Consider the following 14,904-nt stretch of genomic DNA (forward strand, 5'->3'; position numbering starts at 1 on the left):
TAAATAGGCCTGTGCAAGTAGTGGGAATTCCTCTTCTATTTCACCATACTTCTTTGCATAGCTTCTTGATGTGGTAGAAAAAGACTTTGGTCTTCTGAAAGTTTTTGTGTAAGCATAGTTCCTAGGCCGCATGAAGATGCATCTGTGGCTACTGACTGAATAGTTTAGAGAATAGTGTACCAAAACAGGTGGAGATATACTGTGTTATTTTAAATGAACATATTTTTTTTTGGTGGTGGTGGGGTGCTTTTCCACCAAGCTTTACATATTCAAATGATTAAAGGCAGTTTTCAGAACTTCACTTAATAATTCCCCAAATATTAAAATCTTATCCAAGAGTCTTCTCCTAACATCCATCTCTTGAAAGTCATACAAAACTAGTAATTTCTTCTTCTTCTTTTTGTTCTTCTTCTACTTTCTTCTTCTTCTTCTTTCGTCTTCTACTTTCTTCTTCTTCTTCTTTTTTTTTCTTCTTCCTCCTCTTCTTCCTTCTTCTTCTTCTTCTTCCTCCTCTTCTTCCTTCTTCTTCTTTTCTTCTTTCTTCTTCTTCTTCTTCCTTCTTCCTTCTTCTTCCTTCTTCTTCTTTCTTCTTCCTTCTTCTTCCTTCTTCTTCTTCTTCCTTCTTATTTTTCCTTCTTCCTCTTCGTCTTTCTTCCTCTTCCTTCTTCTTCTTCTTCCTTCTTCTTCTTCTTCCTTCTTTTCTTCCTTCTTCTTCCTTCTTCTTCTTCTTCTTCTATTTTTATTAATTATTATTTCTGAATTTGGCTTAGCGTTCTATTTTCTTATTATTTGCTCCATATTAGGGCCCTAATGGGAGCACTAATAGGTCTTAATGGCTCTGTCCAGCCCCAGCTGGGACCCTGACCCACACCCTTAGCCACGAGCCCACCACTTACATATGCCCTCATGCACTTGCTATGGCTACTTGCTTGCTTATGCTATGTTGTAAGAAAGCTTGTTTTCTGTCCCATTCTTTGATGGTTCTGATTTGCTGACTGGATTAGCTTTGGGTCTGTCTTATTTTGAACTCGCAGCATGGTTGACTGAAACAATCAGGCCACAGGAACTGCCTAGCTCACCTGCTGGGTGTTGCAGCATGATGCCCTGCCTGTGCAGAAACAACATGGTCCTGCTGCAGCCCCGCCCCCTGCCCCTCCCCCTATTGGTGTCACTTCCAGTGTACAATAGCCTGCCCTTGATACATGCTGATACTCCATGTTTTTCTCAGTTCCTCTCTAAAAGCACTACAGGTGGGTGGTCCTTATGATCATTTTACCCTTGACAGAAACCAACATATTTATGTGGCATAGGATATCAAGCAACTCTTTCATAGTCTGGAGAACTCCATTTTGGTGCTGAGTTTTTGGTGTTGATAATCCCTTAAAGGGATGTTAACAGAAGCGTTGTGCAGAGGATGGTGGGAACATCCATGTGTGTAAGTTCTTTAGCAAGGGGAACTTGCCAACAGCTTGTTCAGAGATTTCATCTGCAGAAAACATGTTGTTTTTCTCTGTAGAAGCTTTTATTAATGTCCATAGAAATACCATTTACTCCATCAGTATTGTATGTATACAATACTAATCTTTGAGTCTTCTATTATGGAGGAAAAAAAGAGAAAAACAGTCCCATCCTATTTTATTTAGTCCTTCTTCCCTTTTTCAGTAGAAGTTCAGGGCAGCATAGAGAATTTGTAGTGGCACACTTTATTTTAATAGCTTTTTTTTTTTTTTTCTGGGGATTTATTTTTTCTGTTAAATATGGACTTTGAGGTATATTACAAAACTATTAAAATAACTCATTTTGTTTATAAGAATATCTGATCAAAGTCCAAAAGCAATGTAAAACAGAAGGGATGACAAAGTGAATACAAATGCATAAAGGAAATATGTTAATAACTGGGAAAATTGTTGTTATCTTAGGAGAAGTTAAATTCTCCCTTGACAAATTTAAATACAATCTAGTGTAGTTATGGAATTGTTGGCCATTACTAAGCTGTCTAATGAGTTTTGCAGATGAAAATAATATAGACAGGGTTAGGAAAGGGCTCTCAATAATGGATCTTCTAGATTGACACAGCCTGTGATGTCAGAAGAGATGGATCCCTCCCCTCATAGGAGCAATTATTTAAAGAACCAATGTCCCCTGACTTAGTAAAGGAAAATATCAAAAAGAAGTCTTGTGAAAACCTTTATCTGAAAGAATGCCCAAACATATCTCTGAATATGAATTCAATCTATGGCTGCGGTGTCTGAGATAGAGTTCTTATACGGGCTTTTCTGGACTGAAAAACTTAAGGTGATGAATGACTTCTGGCCTAACAGATAAAGCACAGATACGGTCTTAGTAAGATACCTATAAAATCATCATCGTTGCTGTTAATGATGCTTCTTCCAACTGGTGAGGAAGAGAAAGAACATAGTACAGGAAAACTCTGGTTTTGTTGTTGTTGTTTATTTTATTTTTATTTTTTAAATGCCTGTCTCAAAAGGAAGTAGGATGTTTGAGCAGCAAAGGGAAAAGAATGGAACCAATCTTTTTGAACAGCATAAATATAGAATAATAAAGAATGACCATAATATAGGGATGTTTTTCATGTGAGAGTCTCTTGTTTTACAGGAAGGATTCTTCTATGTTCAGGTCTCATATTACATTTTCTTCCAAAGCAGGAATGTAAGTTCAGAAGGAAGAGCAAGTATGACAAAGACTTTCATTTCCCTTGAGCATGCCAGGCATCATCCCTAGGTGTAGCTGAGTTGCATTTTAATTAGTAAGTCGAGTGTGTCAGCAGTGACTCTAACAAAATTCTACAAGCAAATGCACATCAGTATAAACGTAGATGGAATGTGTGCTTACAGTTTATTTATACTATCCATCATTACAATGATGATATGTGTATATATAATGGAAACTATAATTTATCCCTCAAAGATAACTGTATAGGGTAAGTTTGAAGGATAAGAACAAGGTGAATTTGGAAAGAGAGCAATATGGATATCAAATTTTGATCTGTGATGCCAAAGGTTTGCTTACAGTAAGAAATACTATGATAAAGTTGGCTGGACTTGGGACAGCTTTTTGGCTTAAAGTTTTCTCTTCTGGCCGAAAAGCTTTCTTAATGAGGGGAACAGTGTTGAACTGAAAATCAGTCCTAGAACAAGAAACATAGAGTTTTTGCAAAGGCTCTGTAATACTCATTCATAACAGAAGAGGAGCTGAGTTGTTTGATTATTTGATTGTGAGAAGATTGTTAATGTGGTTGATTTTTTATTTCTCCAGCTGTGATTGTTCTTGTTATGGAAATATACGAGTGAGGCTACTCACCAACTTAAAATGCAGAGATTATGTCTTGAGAAATATTACATACTTGTATCAAACACCTGGCAGAAACAATCTGCCCCAAATCATTTTATTATTGACACTTTAAGTTGTCATAACTTAATTTCAGCAATAGATTTGGATACATAGTAGCACAAATGCAAATGTTTTCTTTTCCCCACCCACCACATCTCCCACCCTACTGAAAATATCTGAAGTTAGGAAGGATGCTACTGGAGAAGTGTAGATACTATCTCAAATTTACATATTAGCAGCTTTTCACTACCAAACGCCCTCCATGTGTCATTGCATCTGTAACTGAAAAGCTGTGCTCTGATGTGGCATGGATGGGAGGATATATTTTCATTCCAAGGTAATCTGGAGATACTGTAATCTAGAGACCCAAATGATCTGCTGAGAAATTGCTTTACCTAAAGATAGAGCTGTCTGATCACCTAGTGAAAGCTTACTTCTTTTGTCCATCCAGCTTCTGAAAAACATTAAAGCACAACTAAAACTATATGGAATGTTTTCTTCAAACTCTTGTTGAGGTATATGGTCTCATTTGAGAAAGTACCCCATTCATGAGACAATATTTTCTTGAAGCTTTGTTGTATACCCTCAATGTTTGAGGATTCTACCATGGTAGAAGCAGATGGACCACTGTGAAGATTATCTATATTCAAATGTAGGATTCTCCTTAAAGTAACACTTGTGACTAAGTGGGAAGTAGGAAAGACATGCTTTAAACTTTTAGCATCCACACTGAAATGAGAATCAACACTGCAGCTGGAACCTACTCAGATGGGAAGGGATTTTAAAGGTTGGCTAATATAATCCAGACTCTACAATGTAATAGTGAGAAAGGTCGAGAATATTCTTTGACCCAAAGCTTTTACCTCCAATATACTGCATTCCCTGCAGAAACCAAATCAGGAGACAAATCCCCACTTCTTGAGTTAGATAAGATATGGAAAAGGGTATAACTGCCTATCAGTTACCACAAGCCTCTTTTCAAAGTTGGTGGATAAGTTAATGAAAATAATTGGTCATAAATGTGTGTGCTTAGTGAATGAAAAGGAATGCAAAATTGAGCATGTTTAAAAGATGATATGATGAAGTGGCCATACTGGATGGCAGTAATAGAGAACTGAACAGAATAAAAAAAGAGGAAAGTGCAAAAGAAGAAAACATTAGAAATGGCTTCCAGTTACTGATTATTATAGCAAAGCTAACAGCAGTGCAGGAATGCATAATTCACAGTATATGTCAAAAAAGAAAGTTAAGAAAATAATAAGTCCCTTGTGCAGATACACACGCAAGCTAGCTTTTTGCATTTGCAGGTGGAATCCACCTTCCTCGTATATATTTGCCTCGCATCCCACTGGTTTACAGTCCAGAATACCAAAAACCTTTTACAGCCCATATGCCAGCAGAAGACTCATCTCTTTGAAGTATTAGAAACACAAGACTCTGGAAGTGTGTCTGGCTTCATCATCTGTTAGTCAGGTGCTTAAAGAACACTTTCATTACTGATTTGAACTTAGTGATGCTGTAGCAAATGGGATTTACCAATGTTACAGACTAATTATAACAGTTTTAACAAACTCTTTAGAGGAAGACCACCTCCCAGCCTTTCTGAAATTCACTAGGAAAGCCCTCACTTCAAATTTCAAGCTTTAATTTCCTGTTTCCTATCTATTTCACATTTTCAAGGAATACAAATGTATGTGATGTTGTGCTCTGATGGTGTTCAAGTCAAGGGGATGCAACAGTTATGAATAAAACATAATCAAATATTTGAGTAAGTTATATTGAAAGATGGGTCTGTTCAAGGCTCATCAGTAGCCTTCTCCCCCCCCCCCCCCCTTACATGTTCTGTCACAAGGAGTCATAAAATACATGTAACTGAATTACTATTGTAGACTTTTCCCAAGAAACCACAGGAATAGTAATAATAAAAAGTTTAATCGTTAAAGGTTAAGTTACTTAAACTGTTCTGCTCTCTTCTGTAGAATCACTGTAGATGTGTGCACTGCTTGTTGTTTCCTGAGATGACAGCCTGTCTTCTGTGATCTCGGTCTAGACCAAAATCTGCACTTGACTCAGGTTTATGGCAAAAGTAAGCTTAAGAAAAATGACACAGAACTGCATAAACCTTGATTTCAAATTAATGTTTGTGTTGGAAGTATGGTATAGCAGAAGTTGGAGGGTTTTTATTTATTTATTTATTTATTTATTTATCCAGTAATACACTTCTCCTTATGTGCTTATTTCTTCTGAGCAATTAAAGGTTGCATGGGACAGCTGGTGAAATGAAGAAGGAGTTAAAAACATACTATACATCTTTATTTTGCTCTATCAGCAGAACAACAAATTCCTTAGGTTTTCATGTATATTATTTCATTTATATTTCATTTCCTTTATATAGGACAGTGTGGGGCTGGGTGTTTTTTTTGTTCGTTTAAAAAAAAAAAATCCACATGCACAAACCCTCCATTTTCTGGACTTCACTTTACTCAGTGCCAAAGTGGGACCTGTGAATTTCATGCTGAGTACAGAATTTGCTGTAACTCAAAAGTAATGGGAGCATTATCTGAGACATGCAGGACATGCATAGGGTCTTGCCTTTCCAAGCAGCATAAGTGGGTGAACAGGGTCTTTCTGGACCAGTTTATAATTAGCTTTGCTGTAGTTTTTCTTCAGTACTCCTTCAGCTTAACTAAAATTTAGCAAATATAAGTTAGAATTAAGAGTAAACAACTTAATGCACTGCTGATGGAAAGCCTATCAAATGAAGTATGTATCTCTCCCATTGACATAATATTGATATGTGTCTACACAGGCATACCCCAAAGAAGCAAGTCCATACTCATATGCTTCTGTGAGTTGAAGTTGGTACCCTAGCTTATTCTTTGCTTTCTTTGTACAGTCAGTCTCCTTCTAAGCTATCTACCCTCTCTCTGTTTAAGTTGAACCAGGATCAGCATATTTCCAGTTAGACTGAGGTGCACAGACTATAAAAGCACCTTGTCAGGAACCCTGAATTTCCCTAGGTTATCCTATTTCTGGAGAGATGAGAGTTCAGGAAATTCTTCTGCAGAAAATTTGTTACATGACCAGGTGTATTTAGGTGAATATGTAAGTATATGGCCCTGATGCTGGCCTTTGCACTCAGGTTGTCCATCAGTTTCAGATGAAGTCTAAGAATTCAGCTTGCAAGGATACGATGAAGAAGCCCTCCCCTGTATCTCTAGTACAGTCTGTGTTTGTTTCTGGTTTTAAGAGGAACTGACCAGTGTTTGCTCTTGTCACACCAGTGCTGGACTACGGTTTGTAGAAGAGCAGCAAGTTGGCTGTGGATGGCCTGGATTAAAGCTCTGAGAGTGAGGGGCCATGAGAAAGTGGGGCCTTTCGTGTAAAAAAAAAAAAAAAAAAAAAAAAAAAAACACTTGAGTAGATGGTAGGAACTTGAGAGGGCTGAAAAGAAAGAGGTTTATTTAAAAAAAATGCTTTGGGACTACAGATATTATAGCATTTTATGAAGTGCATTTCAAAGTATCAGTGAGGCAACATGCAAAGTATTTCCTGGAGCATTTAATCACATGTAGATCAGATGATTACAGCAGTACAAAGGTATTTCTATTTTTTGCCCTTAAACAAAACTGAGTATTGTTCTTAGGTAATGAACTCTGAGGAGGAAAAAATATTTTGTGGAACAATTTTTTTGAAAATACATATCAGTATGAAGGCATTCTCGGCAATCATTTCAAAACTCTATTTCATAGTGAACTTTGTGCATGTCTGCAGGGGGTATAAAATGGAAAGACAGGGAGAGCAATTTATTAAAGCCTAACTGAACCAAGCATAGATGTCTTGTCACCCATTCCACAATGGGGAATTTTGCAGTTCCACGTATGCAAAATGTTAGGAAGGACTATTGTAGGTCTGTGCTGAGTTCACTCTATTCTTCCTGAAATGCTTTCTCTGCTTTCTTTTCTCACTTTCTCTGCTAAAAGGGATGCTTGCAGAAGTGCAGATGTATCTGCCAAGTGTCCTGATAATTGGTCCTACCTCTCCCACACCCTGGTGCTTAACAGCCATATATCAATGCACCTGTTGTGGTGCAGGAGTCACTGTTTTCTCAGACTTGCTGGGAGCATCTGGAAAGTCAAACGGCAGTGAATTCTCAGGCATGCTGGTGATGAGACAGAGTGGGTGGGATCCATCTCACCTACCTTCAGGAGTCTGCATTGCACGGTGCATGGGTATAGAACAAGAACGGTAGGCTAGCTTGGGTTTAAATGCCTGTGCTGAAGACACTTCCATCATATCCCAACATGGTGACAAGATGATGGCTTCACATCCCTGAAAATGAAGCAGTGGACCACTGCTGCTTATTATTGACCTGTCTTCCATGGGACCTGCCTCTAAGAGGACAAGATTTGAAGGGAGAAGAGATGAAGTGAGAAATATTTGACCAGTTCCCAGAAGTCAGAGAGAAGGAAGGCCAGGAGTTAGTGGGATTCTTTGAGCCAAGAAATTAAAGAACTGAGAAGCCATCAGCAAACTTTCTGTCCACTTATCTCCACAGAGACTGCCTGTGGGATCCCATGCTGGGCACCTGTGGGAACATGACAGACCATCACTTGTGTGGAGAGGGGACATGACTGCATGTGTGTATGAGAGTCTCACCTGCTATAGAGCTGCAGTACGTGTGGCCACATACTTGAACATGGGATGTGCTGTGACATCTGCCACAATGGTGTAGGCAGACAACTTTATAGAAAGAAGTGTTCTGTCATATCTCTTCCCCCTCTTCCGTACATCTCTTTAGCATGGGATAGCAGCTGTATGTAATTCCTCTGGTTATCAATAACCTAAGGAGCTCTTGTCAGAGAGGCTGCCATTTACTAGCCCCAAACAGTCCTGTGCCACCAATAGTGATACTGTAAAGATATCAAGAGCAGTGGTTCAAGAATCTGTCATTTCAGTTCTTCAACCCACCTGTGTTTGCAGTTCTCTCTCTTTCAGGGCTGTGCAGGTATAGAAGCTATGACATTGTGTTTTATTTTTCATTTCAATTATAAATTTTCAATTATTTTCAATTATTATTATTTTTCAATTATTTTTCATTTCAATTATAAATATAATTCATTATATTTTTCATTTCAATAATAAAATTGGTTAGGCACTTTACACTTTCACAAAATCAAAGTTTCATTGTATTCATAGATTGCAGTGTTTTCATAGTAGGATTTCTGTACAGTTCCTAATCCTGTATGTCAACCCGTACTTAATTTTCCTGTTTCAAAAATGCTTAAAAATGGAGTAATAAAGAGATATTCATACCCAAAACTATAGCAGAGAACTCCACGGTCTGAAAGAACAAACAAACAAAACAAAAAAACTTGAAATATTCATGTTGTATTGCATAGACTACCTGTGAAATACGCATGAAAATTATACAAGATACAAGAAAAAACACATACCTCTGGAAACTGGATTCTTTCATTTAAAAGACAAGTCTTTATCTGGCAAGTAGAGCAAGTATCTAGCAAGAATTAGACGCGTCCCTAGTAACTGTCATTTTGGAGAAGGCTGGCTGCTTGTATATTTGTAAACCTGACTGAACCCATGCCTTCCAGCCACCAGAGAGCTTTCTCATGCTTTCACAGATGTTATGTAATATATAACATGCACTTAAAATACCAGGTGGAGACATTGCTTAGCAAACACTAACCTAGTTGTGAAAGAGCATTGGCTTCACTTACTTCAGCTGAATTCAATCCTCTGCTTGCTTTGGTGATGGTTAAACCATTCTGTTGAATATCCAATTGTCCAATAAAAGTCAATATCAGTCAGGATAACATCTGATAGGTAGCCTCCCCTGGAATAATGAGCATAATATACATACCTTTGCCATGCTCTCAAGCCAAGCCTTGTGGAAAGGCTTACAGAAAAGATTATCCTGCATATTTAGGACAGGTTCTTCACAGAACTGCTTTAACAGCAGCACTGAGTACAGGAGATCTTATGCATTCAAAAGCATATGGCTGCATTTACCTTGAAGTGCCATCCTGGTTGTTATTAATTGGTATGAATTGCTATGAATAGGGCAGGCAATTGATAAAAGAGCTGTGTTTCTGTTAAGGAGTTTTCTGTATAGAGATGGGTCTGCATAAAAAAAAAGATTTCCAGATTACATTGATGGAACTAATGGTATCTATAATCCTGTTCTTCGTACCGTTGTCCTCCGTCCTCTGAGCTCAGAATTTAGAAAGGATATTTATATTTTCTAACCTACTGGTTAGTCTGCAAAGGCCCACGTTGACAGGCTGTATATAAATTGAAACTGGTCAGATTTTTGCACTTATTTGCTACCATGGACAATAATGATGCTGGTGTTACAGGTGACCCATGTTGGTCATTCCCAACTTCCACTACTCTGTTTGATAGATGAGTCTTTGTGTTTGGCCAAATGTTGCTGATCAGGGTATGTTAGCCAACCACCTGCAGCTAGCACCCTGAACTTCAGGTTTTGGGCTTAGTTGTCCCCAGGTACCTTTCTCTAGTGGTGTTGGTGCCTTGGTGTGGCTGTGGAAGGGTCGATCACTGTTCTGTGAGCGGGCTCAGCTCCAGCAGGCTGCCATTCTGCGGCTGGCCCAGGCACTGGCAAAGGTAAAGCATCAAATATACCTCCAGGTACCCTTGTGTTGCTCACCAGAAATGCAGCTCACAGCACCATTTCCACTTGGCTGGCTGGTCTCAGTAGGCGTATTGCTACTGTGGGAGGAGGAGATGGTACGTGCAGCATCAGGAGAAGAATCAGGGGAACTAGTAAATGGGTGTTTTGTTTGTTTGCTGCTGTGTTTTCCAGGGCACAGCAGGTGAGGTTCTACAATGTTTGTGGGCTAGCAGGGAGTGGAACAGCCCCCCTAGCTAGGGGGGCTGGAACATGGAGTATGGCCATGAAGTGCTTAATATCAAGAAAATCCCCACAAATATGGAAGTAATTATTTTCACTGTAGATGTGAGCTGGCTGACTGTGTGGCCATGGCTGCAGCCTAACATTAAATATGCAGCAGTTACTGAACTACAACTCACTGTGAATGATATACCTCCCCATTGTCCTTTCTTGTGTAGACAAGCCCATAAAGAAAAAAAAAAATAAGGAGAGAAAAGCTGAGCTGAACATAAAGCCTACTTAATTGCATTCAAAAGAGTGGACTCTGGCCCTTTTTGGGCTTCAAAGATTTTCAGTTTAAATGTTAGATTTTTTTTCTGTTTTTTTGACCAAGAAAAATTGGTTGAGGCACACGCAGACAATTACATACTCTCTCCTAGATGTCTTGAGATAGATTATACAATGAGGTATGAAAGTTTACCATGATTAGGTGTAAGTTACTGTCCTCTGTGTGCTATAAAAGTATTTTCCTCATTAGAAAGAAAACTGAATACTGAAAATGTTGCATCTCTTTTGTTCTTGTTAATTAATTTCTTTGCAGACAAAGACATCACGTAGATTAAGGTAACTTTCATACATCATTTTCTCATGGTCTGTTTATGGAAAATAAATATATTTTTAAAAAGTTATGCAGCAAAATTTCAAAGCTGTATGTAGTGCTGTTTTAGGTGCCCTCACTCTAAATGAGGAGTTGTATCTGTGGAAGAAGAGAAAAAGACCAAGGGAGGAGATAATATATTTTCTGATAAATTTCATGGTTTCATTTTCTTTTTGTAGTTAATTAATTTATAAACATGATGTATTAACAATATGTGATAAACCTTCTAAAATTTTAGTGATTTTTAAGATTGTGTCAGTGTTAAGGTTGGATATCTTCCCAAAATTCTGTACTTCTCTCCTGCTAAAAGTAACATTTAGATTTGAGAATTGGAGGAATTCTATTTTTAATTTTTTTCCCATTGCCAGTGTTTTACACAGTCTATTTCAGTGATTCCCTGTTTGTATTTTTCTTTCTTTTTTTTTTTTTTTTTTTTTAATTACTACTGGTAGCATGTTTCTGCCAATAATAGGTAATACATATACCAATGTCATTATTAATTTCAAAACTTCACCGAGGAACTCAAAAGCAAATGTGACAATAAGTATTCGTGGAGGCACTTCCATTTCATCTAATAGTTATCTGGCTCTTAAACTGACAAATAAATTGCCAGAAGGCAATGATATTAACCCCCCCACTTTGCCCATTCTGCTCCAAACAGACCCAATCAACACCTAGCTCATGGTTGGGCTCCTCAGCTGAAGGCAAGGGCTGACCAGACAGGGCTTGCAGTGCTGGGACAGCCAGGCAGGGATGGACAGGGGATGAGTATTTCAGAGGTGGGTTGGGGGCTGAAAGCCAACCGTACTTTTTCTGAGCTCACTTTCAGTCCTTGCTACCTTGGCAGAGTCAGAGGCCATATGAGAAGCTCTTCTCCCAGCTCGCGGTAGGGTCCACCACCGAGTGCAATCAGGCAATTGCAGATGCTTAGCTGCAGAAAATAACTGCTGCTTTTTTTGATATCCTCTCCATCGTGTTTCCTCAAAGCAAGCGCAGGCTGTTGTCAGCATCAGTCAGGAGTGGAGTCTTGGTGGCTTCTATAGTGAGGGGAGCCTCTGGTCAGATTTGAGAGACTGGCAAATAAAGCTGTTCTTTTCTTTTTAAATCTTAATGTGTGCATGTACAATAAATGCTGCCCATAAAATATGAAAAATAGTTTACTTAGTGTTTGGTGGTTTCTTGCTGTTGTTGCTATATAAGATCTGAGCTAGGACAAGTGCTGGCAACAGAACTTTGTTTCCACTTGCATAATTGTAGGAGTAATAAATTGGTGGAAAAAACATATATACATATTTTTCTCTCAAGGGAAGTTCTTTCCTAATGTCCCATCTAAAAATCTATGGCAAGAATCCTAATGATTTCAGAGGAAACTGGATGGGGCCTTTATGAGACTCTGGAAAAAAAAATCTTTTAAAATGGTTTTTTTTTTTTTAATGTGTATCTTGTTTTGGTAATACTCCTGATAGCCTTTGTCTTGACTGGAGATAAATGTTTTAAATTACTCTTCATGAAATTAGGATTATTGCAGATGAATAGAAATTGGATGGTTTTCTTTCTTCTAGAAGTAGATAGGTCCTTTCCCTAGATGTATGTTTCTTCTTTTTTTTTTTTTTCAATAATCTGTCCCTCCAGTCACCCCCCTTTTTATTTTTTCTTTTTATTTTTATTTTTTTTCTCCATTGAGTATTTACTGGCTCAAAAATTTTCTCTGCATGTGCCCTGTTGAAAACTCATCCCTTTGCTAAATTGCCAAGTAAGAAAAGCAACTGAGTCTGTGACTTTTATGTCAGGTTAATATACAGAGTTTTATAATCTGTAGACTGGAATGGTACCCTTATTCTGCAATTTAATACTGAGATGATAATTTGATCAGTAGCTGCCTATGGTCTGAGCTATGGGGAGGCATGGGTATATATTCCATACACCTGCAGCATGTAAAGGTTTAATGGAGCTCCTAATTACTCTCCCATCACTTGCTGTACATTAAAAGTATAAGTTTTAAGACTACAGCTATGGCAAAAAGAAGTCAAGAAAGGAACGAAAATTTGGGTAAGTAAGTCTATGAAATTCTATGAAATAAAGAGCAGATCTCTGGGGGAGGAGAAGGGATAATTGTAGGCAGTTTAACAGAAGTTTTACAGTCTGGTGAAAAAAGGTGGGTACTTGTATGAAGACGTAACAACAAGGGTTGACAATGACAACCTGACATTTCTTCTAGCCTGGGACTTATGGAGCCACTTATACATTCTTCTGGCTTTTGGGTATGATTTTTTTTTTTTTTTTTTTTTTAAATCTGAGACAGGTAAAATCAAATCATTAACTATGTTGAAGAAAAAAAGAACACAGTGAAAGATGAAATGCACAAAACAAACTTGTAGATTAGGCTAAAATATAGCTGGATACTCTTTGAAACGTGTATACCTGATGTAAATATATAAGGTGTTAGCTTATAGTAAGGGTCTGAGCTGATCCTTTTCCATATGACAGGTAAAATCAGTCAGAACGAGATAGTTGCTCTGCTGTGATCCTGGGTCAAGTGCCAGATGAGTGCATTGTGCAGACTGTCTGGCCATAGGAGTGTCCACTAAGTGCAAGAGAACCTCTTTCCTTATCTCTGAATGAGAGACTGAGAAGCAAAGAGCAGGTGCCTATGCTGTGGGCTGGTAGATGTATCACGTTTTGCTGCTGAATTTCAGGAAGTACTTCTATTAAAGGGTTTGAAGCAACCTAAAGGGTCATGGTGTTACCATAAATAGGAGGCTGAGGGCCAAACCTTGTTTTTAATTATATTAGTACAAAGTCAGCCTGTAAGAACTCCAATATAAGTACTAATTATGTTCTTGGTATCTCATACCTTCTGTACAATACTTAGCTCTTTTTTACATCTCTTGTTGCTTTTTTTCTGTTTTTTTTTTTTTTTTTTTTTTTTTATCATCATCAGTGGACTTCAGTGTGGAATACATTCAGATAGAGAAATTATTTATAAAGTTAGGTATTGGATCTGTATGGTTGTAATTCTATTCAATTTGATCGCTTGCTGGGTTGCAGGTTTTTTGGGGGACTGAAGTGCCTAGATATGAATTCATTGTTCTGAGCACAAAATGATTACATGAGCTTCAAACACATTTGCACTGTTCAAGTAAAATGAGTGTTACATTTGCATGACTATTGAAACAACGAAAATGTTATATTCAGAAGCGTTAGATCTGCTGATGTCAGTTACATTCTTTGGTGTATGTCTCTACAGAAGACATCTCTGTTGGGGACTAGTAAGCTTTGCATCTAACTTATTTTTATTTCTTTATTTATTTTAATACACTGAAAACACAAACTGGAGCAGCTAGTCTCTTAATTCCTGGTTTCTTGCTGTATTTCATGATACTCTGTAGGATGTAGGACCAGCTTAGAGGTAAAGCAAGGCTTGTTAATGGTGGGAATAAGAACTTGGTTAGAATTGATAATATAAGACAAAGATGGATGCCAAATTCTGTACTCAGGCAAGTAAGTGAAGACCCCACTGTTGTTTATGTGATTTGGGGAAGGGCTATTGAGCCATTCAGCTAAATGGGACTTCATGCAAGTACAACTGTGCCCCCATGTGGATATCAACATAGCTTTAGAGTTCACACTGCCTCTCTGAGGTGCCCAGACGCCAAAACTCCTGTTGCTTTCAGTGAAGGTGGAACTTCAAAAATTTATGCTTTGAAGCACCCTTCATGCATAGACTTTATTCTATGCTTCTGGATACAGCCAGGAGAGAAAAGACCGTTGTGCAAAGAGAAATAGTGGACTCGTTTTGTTTTTCAATGGTTGTGCTTGCCCTTTAGATTCAGATGCTGGTGTTCTTGTTATTGAACCAAATTGTTTTTACCCTCTTAACTCACACCCTATACTTTCAACGGCTTCTGTTTCATTTTTTTTTAATAATAGCCCAGCTGCCTCTGTTTTTTATGTGTCTTTGTTGATGCATTACCTACTTATGCCTCCTGAGAGTTTGTTTGCTGAGGCTTTATAACACCCACTG

The 14,904-nt window shown here is 38.1% G+C and overlaps 1 long non-coding RNA gene across 1 annotated transcript in view; it reads left to right on the forward strand.

Annotated features, from left to right (window-relative positions):
• Positions 1 to 765: 765 nt before the first annotated feature.
• LOC308180428 overlaps positions 766 to 14,904 on the forward strand; it is a 63,033-nt gene continuing 48,894 nt past the window's right edge. Inside the window, exons 1-2 of the long non-coding RNA XR_013940946.1 lie at positions 766 to 4,824; positions 5,331 to 9,996. This is a non-coding gene — a long non-coding RNA (uncharacterized lncRNA). The remainder of the gene's footprint in view (positions 4,825 to 5,330; positions 9,997 to 14,904) is intronic.

Source organism: Anser brachyrhynchus (genome assembly GCF_964034855.1).
Source record: "Anser brachyrhynchus genome assembly, chromosome: 1".
Lineage (NCBI taxonomy): Eukaryota > Metazoa > Chordata > Aves > Anseriformes > Anatidae > Anser > Anser brachyrhynchus.